We start from the raw sequence: 17382 nt of genomic DNA on the forward strand, positions 1-17382 counted from the left end.
GGAAGGAAGGAAGGAAGGAAGGAAGGAAGGAAGGAAGGAAGGAAGGAAGGGAGGGAGGGAGGGAGGGAGAGAGGGAGGGAGGGAGGGAAGTAAGGGAGGAAGGGAAAGACCTGTGTTGCCCAACTGGAATCAGCCAGTTGGGTCCTTGGTGGGCAGTTACTACTACTTACAGATTGTTATTTGTCCTTCATTCTCGAAGAAAACCATTATATCAGGAAGGTGATGCCATGACTTCCAAGTGAATTGGATTTAAGTGAGGAAGGGCTGTGCAAAGTCACCAGCCTCACTCTCTCCTCTGGAGCCATTTGGGTCTAGTAGCAAGATATAGATCAGGATGAGTAGAGTTGGCCCCAGTAAGTACTTGGTAAGTACTAAGTAAGTAACCAAGGAAGAAAGAGAAGGTGTCACATACCAGATGGGTTAAACCATTGCCATTACCACCTCAAAGACAAGGGAAGTGATAACCCAAGGTCCCCAGGAGGAGTAGCTCCCTTCCCCCACCCCTCAGACCACCAACCCTGATTTCAGCCTTGCCCCTGCTGCCATCCTTAAAGGAAACAATCTCTATAGAGACGGTGCCCTTTCCTGGCATCCCTACCACTAAGAACAATAGGAAACACCAACCAACTGCTATTATTGGTAGGGAAGTCCAAGATCCTGGAAATACAAATTTCTTCCAGATTAGTAGCCTGCTTCCATACTACTCCTTGCAGCCATCATTCAACAAAGCAACCTTTATGTCTAAGCCATCTAGCAAGTCACTCTGCAGGAGCTACAGCCTCTACCACTTCGGTAGCCAGAGTCACTAAAGACCCCTGAAAGAAAGTTCTTGCCACCAACATCCTTGACACTATCAAAAGGTTCAATTTTTTTCATGAATATAGTTTTATCAATGAAAATGACATTAGAAAGTTCCATATCATGTGACCAGTAAGGTGGTAGATTAGACATTTTCTCTGATCCTCACAACCCCTCAAACCTGTCCAAAATAATAATAGTGTGCAAGAGATAAAACAATTGCAGCTCTTGTCCATGGTCTAAGACACCAAGATCCAGAAAGAGGTAACAACTTGATGAACTAATCCCTAATCTTTAAGCCATCACCACCACCCCCTCTGCCATCACCTCTGGAAAGGCTAAGCAACTGAGTAAGAAGATAAATATACCAGTGCAAAGGACTATCTGGGAGTAAAGAAGCAAAATCAATAACATTAAAAGAATACATCATCTCTATACAAGCAAAACATATCGATCTCAAAGACAGGAAGCCTGTGCTACACAACCTAATGATTATAGGTCTCTCAGAAGAACACAATAATTCAAAAAATCTGAACACCATAATGTAAGAAATAGTACAAGAAAACTGCCCAGAACTTCTGTACCTAGGAAACAAAGTGCCAATAAAATAAATAAATAAATATTCTATCCTTAAAGCTCCAAAACACATAGTGATTAAACTTAATGAGTCCAGCAACAATAGATTCTTCAGGGGACCAAGAGAAAGACCTTCAAATATAAAGGAAAGAACACTGGAATAACACAAGATAATTCTGCACCCATCAGAAGCTACAGAAGGGGATGATGTGTGCTCTGAAGAACAAAGGAGCTCAGGATGAGACTCAGAATGATATACTGTAAAAACCTAAGCCTAATCATCGATGCAAAAATAAATACATAAATGAATAAATAAATAAGTAGGTGAACGAACAAATGAATGAATGAATAAGAGACAAACAGGGAGAGAACAGACTTGGAAGCATTCCTACAAAGAAAATTGGACTGAGTAGATTATTTGCTTTATAGCCCAGTCCCCACCAACAGATTACAAGAAAAGTCAATAAATATAGCAACCAAGGAATACACAAATAATGAAATAAATTACACCAAGTGGGGAACGCACAAATAATGAAATAAATTACCCCAGGGGGAAAAAAGGAGAAATGACGTTAAAGAAAATATAGTGCCATCTGCCTTGTTGCTGTACCCTACAGAACACTGGACCCTTCCATCAAATCTTGAGGCTCAAATCTCCTATAATATATTGTTTTCCCCTATTAGAATGTGAATTCCTTCAGAGCAAGGATTATTTTACTGCATGCTGATCTTTGCATATAGTAAGTACTTAAAAAATGCTTTTCAATCATTCAACAGTTAAAATTAAAATAGATTAGAAAAACATGAAAAAAATCAAGAAGCATCAATATATCAAAAAAATCTGCCACTATATCGAAAAATAAATTTCAATTATTTTCCATCTTCAGGCCACCTTCCAGGAAGGAGTCTGTCACCTTTCTTCAATCTACTACACCAGAATAGAGCATATACTCTTAAAACTGGAAGTAACCTTAGAGTCCATTTTTCCTACCTTCTCATTAATTTTGTTCTGTTTGGTTTTTTTTTTTATATAGCTTTTGTTTTTACATCACTTTTCCATTTAGGTCTCTCGCCCTCTTGTCTAATAAGATACTCCTTGAAACAAGGAATAAAACAAAAGAGGGAAAAATTTTTCAGGAAAACTAGTCAACATATCAACCAAGTCTGACACATATACAATGTCCTACACCCTTCTATAAGTTAATGGGGTAGGTATATTTTATCATCTTTTCTCTGGAGCCAAGTCATTTTCATTTTAATTAGACAGTGCCAGGTTTTTTTATTCTTTTCCTTTAGTTTTCTTTTACTTGATCAGAAACTCTTCTTTCAATGATGTAGCCTAAACTTTGGATCATGTATGTTATAGTATCAGGTACAAGTTGTTTAAATCTACTGTAATCATGGTTCATATTGTTTTCCTGGTTCAGTTTATTTTACCCTATGTAAAAGCTTTCCCATGTTTCTTTTAATCAGTCATATTCCTTTTTTACGGAACAATAATATTTCACTCCTTTCTCATATCTACAATTTGTTTAGCCATTCCCCAAACAATAGGTTCTGACTAGTTTAGTACATAGAGGACCTTTCTTTCTATCTTTGAACTCCTTAGGGCATATGTCTAGGATCTCTGGGACAAAGGTATGGACATTTTAGTTTCCTATTTCTTTTTTAAACATAATTCCAAATTTCTTTCAGGAATGTTGTATAAAAGAATTAGAAAGAATGGGAAGAACCATGAGAAAGAAAAAACAAAGCAAATAGTATGCTTCAACCTGCATTCAGATTCCATATTTCTTTCTCTGGATGTGAATGGCATTTTCCATCATGAGTCTTTTGGAATTATTTTAGGTCCTTGCATTGCTGAGAAGAACTAAGTCTATCAAAGTCAGTCATCACACAATGTGGCTGTTACTGTGCACAATGTTCTCCTGGTTCTGCTCACTTCACTCAGCATCAGTTCATATAAGTCTTTCCACATTTTTCTGAAGTCTGCCTGTTTATCATTTCTTATAGCACAATAGTGTTCCATTATATTCATATACCACAAGTTATTCAACCATTCCACAATTGATGGGCATCCCCTCAATTTCCAGTTCTTGACCACCGCAAAAGAGCTCTGTGTTTAAGGCTTATTTTATGAAGGGTGCTAATGTTTTATTATTTTAACAGCAACGAAGTACTTTAACAGTTAAACAAATGGCTTTGTGCTTGTAACATCTCTCTACATGTTCTAGTTTTATTCCATGTACTTCCATATACAGCAAAGTTGGTAGTCATACTGTGACAGAAATAATAGGACCAGAAGCCTGTGGGATTAAAAGTCTATAAAGGTTATTCTCTTTCCTTTCTCTGCTATTTGCTATTTTTAAGCATATCATTCCTCTTGAATCCTATCATTTGAAGGCTGGACTGGGATTCTGCAGCCTGGAGCTTATTATGGGTCCCTTGAAGGACAAAACCCCATTTTCACTACAACGTTGGATTGGACTTAGATTTCAACAGTATGAACACTCCCACCTTTGATGTGAATACTCCCTCCTACAATGCAAATTGCACCTCATTCACACCTTATTCTCTGGAATCCTTAGCCAAATTTTCCCATAAATCAGAATACCCACTCCCATGCTTTGGGTGTCTTCCCTGACATTGGTTTTATTTTGTTTTTAATATGTTGTAGGTAGTAGTGAAACACTTAATCTGCCCATGTGTCTTTCCCTGCTCTTACTCTGTGAACATAAGTTCATAGGTTTAGGATTGGTAGGAACCTTCAAGTCCACTGAGTTCAACTCTTTCCTTTTATAGATAAGGTTACTGAGCACAAAAAGCTAAGTGACTTACCCAGGGTCACATAGCTAATAAGTTTCAGAGGCAGGGTTTAAATTCAGATCTTCCTGACTCCAAGTCCAACACCAGATGCCCCCCTCCTTTTCCAATCATGCATCTCCTTGATGATATTTCTTTTGCCAAACAAGCCACTGTTGATCGTAAGTTTAGATCCAGAAAGCACCTCAAAGACCATCTGGTCTAAGGGCTCTCAACATTTTTTTTAATGTCATAGACTCCTTTGGCAATCTAGTAAAGCCTATGGACTTTTTCTCAGAACAATATTTTTAAATGCATAAAATAGAATGTATAAGATTACAAAGCAAATCAATTATATTGAAAAAAAGATGCAGTTTTCCCACCCAAGTTTACAGACGACCCCCCCCCCAATCTATCCATGGACCGGTTGGAAGTCTATGGACCCCAAGTTAAGAATCCATGCTTTATCCCAGACTACTCATTGTATCAATAAGGGAACTGAAGGTCAGAGAAGTTAAGTGAATTATCCAAGTTTATGCAAGTCAAAAAGTGGTAGAGCGGATTGAAGCAAACTACTTGTTCTCTCTCCCTTTTTTTATTTTGTTTTGTTTCTTCTTTCTCATTGTTCACTCTATTGGTAATAATCCTTCTTTACAACTTGACTAATATTTAATGTGAAAGTATTTGTAGATCCTATATTTGATTGCATGCTGCAATGGTGGGGCCGGGGGTGGGGGAAGAGGGAGGAGAAGGAGAAGAAAAGTAAATAAATTAATTAAAAATTTTTAAAAAGTGGTAGAGATGTGGAATTTGAATCCTGGCTTTATGATGAAAAATCTAGCATGTTTTCCTCACTACCTCATATAATAAAGTTATCATCTACTGTACATCTTTCACCCTTTGCTAGATGTAACCATAGAGATGATTTTATTTAATGATTCATTGATGATCAACACCATGTGGGACATAAAAACCTCAAAAGTCACTCACAATTTTGCTTCTTTGGAGATCATGGTATGCAGGGATTCAGAGGAATCTAGAAACATGTTGGTTAAATGTTTAAAAAACAACAACAACAACATTTTTGGAGCAATTGGGATCCCTGAAAATGCTATATATTGATCCAAGCCACTCTCTTCTTAATATTAATTTGTGGGCCCAGCTCATGTCCATTAGCTGTACCTGTCCAAGATACACATGTAATATTTCATGTAATGGTCCATTCAAATGTGTTCTTCATCTATCTGGTTCTTCTTGTATGGGATGCTAGGCCAATCTTTTGTTAGTGACATTGTATCTCATATGTGAATAATATTAATAATAGCTAACATTTATATATCATTTACTGTACAACAGGCACTGTGCTAAACACTTTAAATTTGTCATCTTTTTTTTTCTAAAGCAATAGGGGTTAAGTAACTTGCTCAAAGTTACACGGCCAGGTGTTTCTGGGTGTGGTGCTGAGTATCTGAGCCCGGATTTGATCCAGGTCATCCCAACACTGGAGCCGGTGCTCTTACTCGCTGAGCCACCTGGCTGCCCCTAAGCAATTGGGGTTAAGTAACTTGCTCAAGGTTACACGGCCAGGTGTTTCTGGGTAGGTGCTAAGCGTCTGAGCCCGGGATTTGATCTCCAGGTCATCCCAACACTGGAGCTGGTGCTCTTACTCACTGTGCTACCCGGCCGCCCCTAAATTTGTCATCTTATTTGATCCTGACAACAATCCTGGGAGATAGGTGCTATTATTATCCCCATTTTACAAATGAAGAAACTGAGGCCTACAGGGATTAAGTCACTTGCCCAGGGTCACACAGACAGTAAATGTCTGAGGTCAGATCTGAACTCAAGTATTCTTGACTCTGGGCTTAGCACCATACCCACAACCCCACCTATCCTGTCTGCTGCTGAAAATTATCTTTTTCCCTTCACTTATTTTCATCAAGAATAGCCTCTATGTATATGTAGGACATTTTCATAAAATTTTATGGAGGTGAAGGGGTAGGCCTGTGGGGCCGTGTTTTCTGATGTGTTCTTGGTTGATTGATTTCTTTTGTACACTCATACTCTTCAGTTTGCTTTTCCAAATGTTTGGCACTTTCCCCTTCCATTCTTTGAGGTATACTGAAAGTTGATCCCTGAATACCTGCAAAATTATACTGACTCCGTCTTAGATTTCTTCTGTTTGTACTTAATCTAATCAGTTACTCTTCCTAACTTCCTCTTCTTAAATGTCATTTGCATTAACTCAGGTAGCAGTTTAGGTACTTAGGTGGTAGAATTCAACAGTGATTCAACAGTTCCATTGTCATTGGTAGTAAGTTTAGTAACACTGGCAAATTTGTTCTATTTTTTTCCTCTATTTATTATTCTCAATTTCTTCTATGTCAAATTTGGGGTTCATTATAATCTTTCTGTAGGTTTCTCATTCTTTCTGTTGCTTTTCATTGTTTGTTGAGGCTTGTGTCTTCCAATATCCTCCCCCATGATGTTTTACAAATGACTTTGTACTTTTAACTGATGTTACCTCTGGGTACCATGACTCTGCTTGACAAGATGCTCAAATCTTCTCAGCCTAAGGCAGTCCTGGGCTCTTTTAGCTTCCTCATCATAGTAATTCTCCATCCATTAAGCTCTTGTAGAAAATGGTGATAAATCAGTCAAGTGTCTTTACTCTTTTTTCTTTTCCATTTTTTAGAATCAGCATTTCTTTGGAGATGTTGTGGTTGTTTTCAATGTCTCCTTATCTGATTAAGGATCCAAAGGCAGCTGTTATATCCTAGGAAGTTTGTTATAGTTGTTCAGACATGTCTGACTCTGTGAGTCCATCTTGGGTTTTCAAAGAAGCCCATTTATCCAAATTATAGTAAAATAGAAATCAGAGAAGATACACATGAGAATATAAATTCCATATATATGGACATGTGTGTGGATATGTGTACGTGTATGTGTATATGTATATATGTAGAAGGGAGATTACTTTTAGCTGGAGAATGCAGGGAAAGCTTCATAGAAGGGGTGGTGTCTAAGCTGGGCCTTGAAGAAAATAATACCTTTCAGAAGGTATTGGTCCAAAGGGCATAGGATCAGGCTTAGAGGATCACACACAGACAAAAGCATGCACACACATGTATTGGACAGACAGGGAAGATTGGGTAACAAGAGTTCAGTTTTCCTGATACATAAAGAACAGAAAGGGGAAGAGCATGAAGCAGGGAAGAGAGATTGGGGTCATATTATGGAATGCCTTAAATGCTAGGCTGAGTTTATACTACTGAACAAGAAAGTGCCACAATCTCAGGCATACGCATTAGAAAGATTATTTAACCAGCTACATACACCAAAGGTTGGATGGGGGGGAGGGATGGGAGGGAAGAGACTGGATACAGGCAGAGAAGGTAGGAGGTGATTACAATATTAAATGAGAACTGATTAGAGCCTGACTATATAGGTAGAAAGAAGACAAATACAAGACATACTACAAGACATACTATGGTGGCAGACTCTACAGGACTTAGCAGCTTGTTGGGTAGAAAGAAGGGTCAAAGACGGCTCTGAGGTCTTGAGTCCCATGATAGGATGTAGTAGCTCAACCAGAAACAAAGAAGTTAGGGAAGAAGTAGGTTTAGGGGCCAAGATAATGAGATGAGAATTGGATATGTTCAGTTTGATGGATTGGTAGGAGATAAGGGACTAGAACTCAGGGAGGTGAGCCTCAGTTGATGATGCATCTGGGAGCCAAGATATCATATTTAACTACTTATTATTAATCCCCTTGATATATTTTCTGTATATACTTATACAGGGTGTCCTGAAAGTCTTAGCGCAGGTTTAAGCTTCAACAGAAATGCATATACCTTTATTGTTTCCACTACTAGAGCGTAAATTTCTTGCAAATAAGAATCGCTACATTCATAGTTGGCACTGAATGTTTTTGGAATAATCGATTGATAGAAGTGCTCATTGACAGCATGGGAGTGTACAAAATGAACAAGGGAAAAGCACTGTAACATATATTATCTCATTTGATCCTTACAACAACCTTGGGTGATCCTACACTATCCCCATTTTACAGACGAGAAAACCGAGTCTTTGAGAGGCAATTTGCCCACAGCCCAACAGCTAGTAGAAATTCTTCATTCCAGGTAAAAACAAAACCAAAAATTAACCTGAGTATAGTAGGAGTAACTAATTAAAACAAGAAACTATTAGATCCCAAGCATTGTAAGCAACTACAGTAACCACCCTGTCACCCAAAGGATTTCTTAATTGCTTCTTGGATCACTATCCCATCGTTAATTACAGAGTTTAAGGGAGGGAGCCATCTGCCAGTTTTCCTGCCCCTTCTGAATTACTTGCCTGCCCCAGGCTCCTCCCACCTCCACTTGCTAAGATTTCTCTGCTAATTGGCCCCTTGCAATCAGCAACGTCTTTATGGGGGCAGAAGGAACCAAGAGGAAGGGGTACGTGGGATGAACTACATTTCCCAGAGGACACCACTTGATAGGAGTCCAGGAGCAGAGGATTCTGGGAAGCGTGGCTGTAACAGAAACCACCAGCCAGCTTCAAGGAAAGCTAACTTCTTAGCCTCTCCTGCAGTGCATATGGGCTCGCGGGGGGTTTCCAGTTGCCTGCTGATTCCTGAGGCTGGGGTGTCCTCCCTGCAGAACTAAGAGGGCAGTGAGTACAGGTAAACCAAGGCACGTGCAGGTCTCCAGGCCTGCGGGGACTGGTTTTGCAGCAAGGCTGAGTTTATAACTGGAAACGCCCTTGGTCCCAACATTTCACTGTTTTAGCCACTTTTCCTGCCCCTGAATGACTCCCAAGGGCACTTTAGTTCATGAACTTGACTCAGAGGACATAGAGCTGGCAGGGTCCCTAGAAGCCAGCTAGGCTGACTCTCTCATTTTACCAGTGGGGAAATTTAAGGCCCAGAAAGGTTAAATTTATAGTAAGCAAATCCAGGTTCTTTGACATTCTTAGAGTCAATACTATTTCTGGCATACCATGCTGCCTCTTCTAATTGTTTTAATTTTTTAAATCAGTTTTTGTTAATTTACATTTTCCTAGAACAAGAGAATTTGGATTTTAGTATTTCTTTTTTGTTGTTGTTCAATCATGTCCAATTCTTCAAGATTCCATTTGGGGTTTCCTCAGAAAAGATACCGGACTGGTTTGCCATTTTCTTTTACAGATGAGGAAACTGAGGCAAACAGGATTAAGTGATTTGCCCAGGGTCACACACAGCTTGTAAGTGTCTGAGGCTGGATCTGATCTCAGGTCTTCCTGACTCCAGGCCTAGCACTCTATCAACAGCACCAACTAGCTGGCCTAACAGTATCTCTAGGAATTATGAACTAATTACTGTATGTCAATTTTTTGTTTGTTGGTGCATACCATATTTGACATATTTCTAGCTTAGGGCAGTCATTAATTCTCTCTATAATTGTTTCCTCCTCTGTTTTTGGGGGGGAGGGTAGCAAAAGGGGGTCCAGATTTGCAATTTTGTCTGTGTAGGGAAACTCAATGTGCTGATTTTTCCCATTGATGCAGCTGGGCAAGCCTGTCTGTAACTTACTGCTTTCATGAGATTTCAGCCAGAAGTTAAACTCTTTGCCAATACGGTAAATGAATCAGAGATGGAACTTCAACCCAGGTCTTTCAGGTACCAGGGAAACGACTCTTTATTATACTTCCCTGTGTCTTGCCCTGACCTGCAAAATGGAGATAATGTCTATACTGCCAACCTCAAAGGACTTCGATCAGGGCAGCTAGCTGGCTCATTGGATAATGCACCAGACCTGGAGTTAGGAAGTCTGAGTTTGAATTTTGCCTCAGACACTGGCTGTGTGACCCTGGGCAAGTCATTAACTGCTTCCTGCACCAGTTTCTCCATCTGTAAAACGGGGATAATAATAGCACCTACATATGAGGGTGATTGTGAAGATCAAATGATATTTGTAAAGCACTCTGCAAAATGGAAAGAGCTATATAAATGCTGGTTATTACTATGAAATTATATAGACAGTCGTGTGTGTGTGTGTGTGTGTGTGTGTGTGTGTACATATAATGCTTTGTCAACTGTAAAGTCCTATATAAATGTCAGCTCTTTCTACCAGTGGTATTTCAGGGTGTTTTTAGCACTTGTCCTGTAACAAGTTTCATAGAATCATAGAATGTCAGATCTGGGAAAAAAAAAAAAACCTTGATAAAACATCTAGTCTACCCTGCTGGTTTTTGTAGATGAGGAAGCAGAGGTCCAGTAGTTGAAAAGAAAAATAGGCTTTCCAGCTGACCATTTTTAGTGTGAGGAATGAAGTTCTGTTCATCCACACATAATGAGGCCCTGGGATGTGGCTTTCATTTTCCACAGTAGCCGCTCTTTACTTAGACTCCAAGAGTTCAGGGATGAATTATAGGAAGGCTGTTTTGTTGGAAGAAAGTCACAGTTAAGAAAAACCTCCTGGCCCAGGAACATTTTATTTGGGCCACAAAAAACACCCCGACCTCATTTCTGCTCCATCCAGCCTCTGTCACGGTGTGCAGGCAGTGGGCGAGGAGCTAGGGTTCCAGAGACAAAGAGGAAGGCTCCTTTGCCCCTGGGGAGCTCACCTTGTCCCTGGACAGTGACACATGTACCCACTTAAGTCCTTACAAGGGGTTTTGAGGGCCAGAGCAGTCATAACTGGGGGATCAGAAAAGGCTTTGCCGGAGCAGAATTTTGAAGGGACAGAAGGATTTGTGGCAGATGGACATGAGAAATGTCCAGGTAACAGGCAATGGGAAGATGGGAATACCCCACAGCAAGCAGTCCACTCAGTTTGCCTGCAGTGTGGAGGACGTGAAGAGGGACAGTGAGTGGGTCAGGAGACCAAAAAAGGAAGACAGGATTTGTGGTTTTATGCCACATCCTCAGGACTCACATTCAAAGGATTTGATTCATGGTGCTCAGAATGGAAAGACCCCGTTCAAGACCCACCCAGTTCTGACACTAACTCCTCGACCTCGAGGAGGTCACTTAACTTCTCTTGGGGCCTCAGTTTCCTCATCTGTAAAATGAGGATAATGATAATGTGGGTGACCCAGGAATAACAGATGACTTCTTCTACAGGGCTTTGAGGTTGGCAGAATACTTTATGGATAGTATTCCTTGGCTTCCTTCAAGCTCTGGCTCAAATACCACATTCCACAGGAAGCCTTACCCATTATCCCTTGATTTTACTGCCTTGTCTCTGACAATTTATCTCCAATTTATCTTCTAAATGGCTTGTTGACTCCCCTGTAAGACTGTCAGCTCCTTCAGACCTTGCCTTTCTTTGTACAGTACCTGGCCCATAGTAGGCATTTCATAAGGTTTATTAACTGACTGACAGCAGCCTGTCAGGTGGGTGTGGCCATTACTCCCATCAGTAGTAATACATAATAATGTTAACAATCATAGCAACAACTACTAGCATTAATGAAGGGATTTTTAAAACTCTGCAAAGCATTTTACACATGTAAGCTGCTTTGTTTTGGATCTTCTTTGTATCCCCAACACTTAGCACCAGGCCAAGCTCGTAAGAGGTGCTTAATAAATGCTCCTTGACTTGTTATCTCATTTGATTAGAAACAGGATTTAAACCTAGATATTAGGTATTCCCACTTCTGTTTCTATCATACCTCCAGTTTGTTGTAAAGTAAGACACTTGGGAAACCTTAAAGCATTAATTAATGCTGATGATATGATATGATATGATATGATATGATGTGAAATATGTAATATGATATAATGAGATAATATAATATTCCTCACCACCCTGGACTTTCAGTTTCCAGTCTGCACCTGTGATTACATTACTGTAGGGTACTAACTCCTTATATAGGAAACTCCTTCCATGGATGAAGATTGTAAGTTAGGGCCTTCAGAGAGTTTCCCGAGGCCCTAACAGGCCCAATGACTTGGTGGTGGTCATTTAGCTAGTATATGTCAAAGGGAGAATTTGAACTCAGCTCTTCATGATCCCACCCTCTGTCCATTACCTCATGCTGGTTCTTCCTGACGTCCTGCTGTTGACATTTTTCAGAATGGACATGACGGTATTTGTGAACCCTGTGCTCTGGAGCAGTTTGGGAAAGGGACTGATGGAGTGTGTGCCTTTGGAGATGATACTGTTTGTCTTTTCTTTAATGCAGAGAGCTTTCCCATTCATTATCTCAACAGATCTTCTCACAATAATCCTGTGAGGAAAGGCAGGATGGTACTTGTATGTTGTTGTATGTTGTTTCTTGTCCTTTGTTTTCGAAGACCAGTGACGTCACGCAGTTGGGTTTGAGTGAGGCACAGTCAAAGTACTACCCCTGTTTTATAAAGGAGGAAAGGAAGGCTCAGGGAAGTGAAGTGATGTACTTACGGTTGGTCAGGAAGACCTGAGTTCAAATCCAGCCTCAGACACTTAACTGGAATGATGGGTGACCCTGGGGCCTCAGTTTCCTCATCTGTCAGATGGGGAGAATACTAGCACCTACCTCCCAGAGCCATCGTGAGGATCAAATAATATAAATCTGCAAACTTTTAAGGCGCTAGATAAATGCCCACTATGGCTATGACACACTAAGTTAACGGCAGAGCCAAAAACAGCCTTTTGGCTTCTTGTCCAGTGCTCATCCTTCTTCCCCTCTGCCTCCCTTTGATATAAACGGACTCAAACATTTGCACTGGAAAGAAAACAGAGTCGGGACTTCTGTTGATCCGTCAACTGCAGTGAAATAACGTCACTCTAAGGAGGGTTTGGACTTTTTCTGTCTGAAGCAGTTCTGTGCTAAACGAACCTTCAACCTCAGTGCAGGGTCAGGCGTAAAATGCGGTTAATGATTTGACCATCAGTTCAAACAAAAACAAGCCTGGTGTTCCCAAGGCGGTGTTTGAGCAGGTGGAAGTGAGTACCCCAGCCTGTTTACCAGTCCAGCGGAACCGGGGTCCAGCTGAGGCCAGGGAAGCCGAGGGATGGGGAGATCAGCGCCGCTGCCTCCTCCAAAGGGAGGAGGAACAAGTGGTCCCCCCGGTTAAAATGCTGAACATCCTGCTGTGGCCAAACAGTGGCTTTTATGGCATCGTCACGGAACGGTGCCCACGTTCAGAAATAAAGGGACCGCTAACACAATATGCAGTTTTGTCATCATCTGGTTTTATTATAGACTAAAGAGCCATTAACAAAGATAAATCATCCAATATATATATAGATATAGATGTGTGTCTCTATGTATGTGTACACACACATATTATATGCACAAAATTAGGAATACAACAGAAGGAAGGAAACCGTTTTTGAAGCATCCATTATGTATGCTCAACACTTTACAAAGATGGTCTCTTCTGAGCCCCAAGGTAAATGCTATTGCTGTCTCCATTTTACAGTTGTGAAAACTGAGGCAAACAGAGGTTAAGTGACTCAGCCAGAGTCACACAGCTAATGAAGGGTCTGAGACTGGATTTGAACTCAGGTCTTCCAGATTCCAGGCCTAGCATGCCACTGAGTTACCATCTGGGAAACCCTGGGCATATCATAGGATGATAGACTTAAAGGTGAAGGGGCTTTAGGGGCCATCAAGCCCAACTCTCTTATTTTACAAATAAGGAAACTGAGGCCTGTGGAGGTAAAGTTGCATCAGTAGTAAGTGACAGCTGGGAGGTTGAACCCAGGTTTCCTGATTAGTGTTTTCTTCCTCTGCAGCAAACCCTTCTACAATGTAATCTCCATTATTCGACACAGTGCCTTGCTTAACAAATATCTTTTAATTGAATTAAAGATGGAACCAAAGGAATTCACAAAAAAAACTTCTTATTTTTGCTCAGTGGCTCTTTCTAAATGTTTAAGACATTGTTATCCTGGGCTTTTAAAAAAAAATATGCACACATACCCATACACATTTATTTCTGATCCTACTTAGTGCATGGTGCATCATTTGATGTAAATCTTTCCAGATTTTCTTACATGTTTCATTTTAATGTGTGTGTTCAGCCATTCCAATACTGGATATTTAGGTTTTTCCCTCCCCCCCCCTCTACTTTTTTTTTTTACTATCCCAAATAAAGCATCTATGAATATCTTATAGAGAGGGGATCATTTTTCATTCTTCATTATATTTTTAGGATGAAATCCTAGCAGTGAAGTTACTAGGTTAAAAGGGCCACAATAGCTAGACCTTTCAAATGTAAAATCACCCACAATAGTAGGACCCCTCTGTATTGGGGGTTCTTTTTTTTTGGAGGGCAATTGAGGTTAAGTGACTTGCCCAAGGTCACATGGCTAGTTTTTGTGTTAGGTCTGAGACTGGATTTGAACTCAGGTCCTCCTGACTCCAGGGCCAGTGCTCTGTTCACTGTGACACCTAGCCACCCCTGTTTTAGGAGTTCTTAACCTTGGTTGGGTCAGAGGCCCCTTTAGCAATCTGTAGGTGAAACCTAGAGACCCCTTCTCAGAATTAAGTAAAATACAGAAATTTGAAAAGAAAGCCAATTCCATTGGATACAATTATTAAAATATGTAAAAACAAGTCCCTGGATCCCTGATTAAGAACCCCAGCTACGGGTCTCATTTGCCACCTGGGTATCTCAGGGCCAAAGAGGCAGCAGAGGCTTGGCATGAGATATCCCTGGTTTCAGGGCCTGCCTCTGACATCTGTCAGCTCTGTGACCCAGCCTGGGCAAGTCACTTAAACACTTGGTGTCCTCAACAGCTTCCTCAGACTTGTCTGCTAATTAACAGGAGGGATGGGAGCCGTGCTGCCCATGGTTCAGGGTCCCTCTAGATGACTTTTTGCAGAGGGGTTTTGTTTACTGTGCACAATTGATTTCGTACCATATTTTAGCATATCATTTTACTCTAGGACATCATACAACTAACAGTAATGATGATAATTGACATTTATATGGCACTTTAAGATCGACAAGTGTTTATTAAGAGCTAATGATGTGCACTGTGCCTGGTGCTGGGAATACATACACCAGCAGAAAGAAAGAGCTTCGATCATACAACATATTGGTTGTACAGGGGAAGGGAAAGAAGAGGGGGAGAAGATGTCCTTTTGGGAGGAGAGGGGCACATGGTCAGGAGGGCATCCAGGAGAGGAATGAAGACATGGCTGGCCTGGGCTTCCTCCTTAAAGTGGAGCTTCTGGGAGGACCCTGTCAATCAGGAGAGGCCAAAGGAGTGGAGGGCATTTCCAGTGTGAGAAGCCCAGTAGTACAGGATAAAGATATCTCTTTGGGGGGCACAGCTAGGTGGCTTAGTAGATATAACACCAGCCTTGGAGTCAGAAGGACCTGAGTTCAAATACAACCTCAGATACTTACTAGCTGTGTGACCCTGGGCAAGTCACTTTATCCTTATTGCCTCCAAAAAAAAACCAAAGTGCAGAGACTAAGTAGTGAAATAACCAAAACGGTTTACTCACAGCTCCTTATTTGATCCTCATAACTCTGTGAACTATACACTGTAGGTATTGTTATCCCCATTTTACATGTGAGGAAACTGAGGCTCAGGTGTCAAGTGTCTTGCAGAAGGCTACACAGCTGGTGAGTGGGAGAATCAGGATTCGAATGCAGGCCTCTCCCCCATTCTAAATCTAACATTCTTCCTATTATACCAGGATGCCCCTATTACAGTAACATTCTGTCATCAGAGCTATAACTCACACTTTTTACATTGGGCAAATGCCCAAAGAGTGTGAAAGGAGCCCTCAAATATACTTTTTAAGACTTTAAAGGGTTGGGGAAAGGGACTCCAGACCACCATCTTATTTTGCACCAATCTAGTTTCCTATTTTATCTAGTCATTTCTGCAAACTAGATGCTCAGCTCAGTTCTAGTGTGCTAATGGAGGACGAGATCTCTCTGCACCCTTTAAATTTCAGTGCCTTGGAGCAAAGCCCTAATTGCCTCCCCTAGTTACTGTTTTTATTGTCCATATATGTAAAATGGGGATAATAATAGCACTTACCTCTGAGGATTGTTGTGAGATTGAATGAGATAATTATTGTAAAGTGCTTAGCACTGTATCTGGCATATAGTAGGGCTATATAAATGGTAGATGGGGGGGTAGTAGTAGTAGTAGTAAATGGTGTTTTGAAAAGCTATGATTTTATGAATATCATCTAAATGTTCAATAAAACATCATTTTGAGGCAAATATTTCATTTCATACAAAAAAATATACAAGTACTGTTTAGAAGGAGAATTCAGGGGGCACAGTGAATAGAGCACAGGCCCTGGAGTCAGGAGGACCTGAGTTCAAATGTGGCCTCGGACACTTAATACTTATTAGCTGTGGGACCTTAGGCAAGTCACTTAACCCCAATTGCCCTACCTTCCCTCTCCAAAAAGAAAAAAAATAATCATGTTTAGAAGGAGAATTCAGTGTTCTCTATCTAGCCTCTCCTTCTGATAGGCTGGGTCCTCCCAGAATCTTCATTTTAAGGAGGAGGCCCAGGCCAGCCATGCCTTTTTTCCTCTCCTGAATGTTCTCTTGGCCTTGTACTCTCCCTGCCCCCCATGAGGGCACCTTCTCCTCCTCCTCTCTCTCTGTCCCTTTTAGCTCCCTTTTATGTGAGACCTGACAGTTTCACAAAGGTCCTAATATGCTATCTAGTTTTCTATAGAAAGACTCTCGTCTAAGCCTTGATTTTCTGTGTCTTTTAATTTCTAAGCCACATTAAACGCCTGGCTGCCTTCCCTCACCCAACAATTCTATGATGAACCCATGAGTCAGCAACCTGTAACTAAACCATGAGTGGCTGATGTTTTCTTGGTATTAGGAACTAGACACCATCAGGCCATAAGCTAGAAAAATCCCATGGTATTGTCCCACAGATGTCCAGGAAAGTGTCACCACCCCCCAAATACCCCTATAGTGCTTAGGGTTCCCTTAGAGGAGCCTGGCTACTCCCCAAGGAGTAAATGAAGGTATTTCTGGAGAGCAGTGGGTTGGAGAAAGGACTGTTTACAGAGTTTGTTTGGAAGGCTGAAATTTAGACCACAGCTGCGCTGGGGCATTCAATAAATGGCAGGGAGATGGGCAGCAGCTTGCTAGATAGAGGTATCTCCCCAAAATGTTTAATTTGCGGCACTCACATAGCTTTATCATCTGTTTAACTTCCTTTTGCCTCAGTTTCCTCACCTGTAAAAGGGGTATAATATTAGCACCTCCCTCCTCAGGTGGTTGGGAGGATT

Source organism: Petaurus breviceps, unplaced genomic scaffold (genome assembly GCF_028583685.1).
Source record: "Petaurus breviceps papuanus isolate PSGF00001 unplaced genomic scaffold, PetGlider_PUasm1.0 90762, whole genome shotgun sequence".
NCBI classification, from domain to species: Eukaryota; Metazoa; Chordata; class Mammalia; order Diprotodontia; family Petauridae; genus Petaurus; species Petaurus breviceps.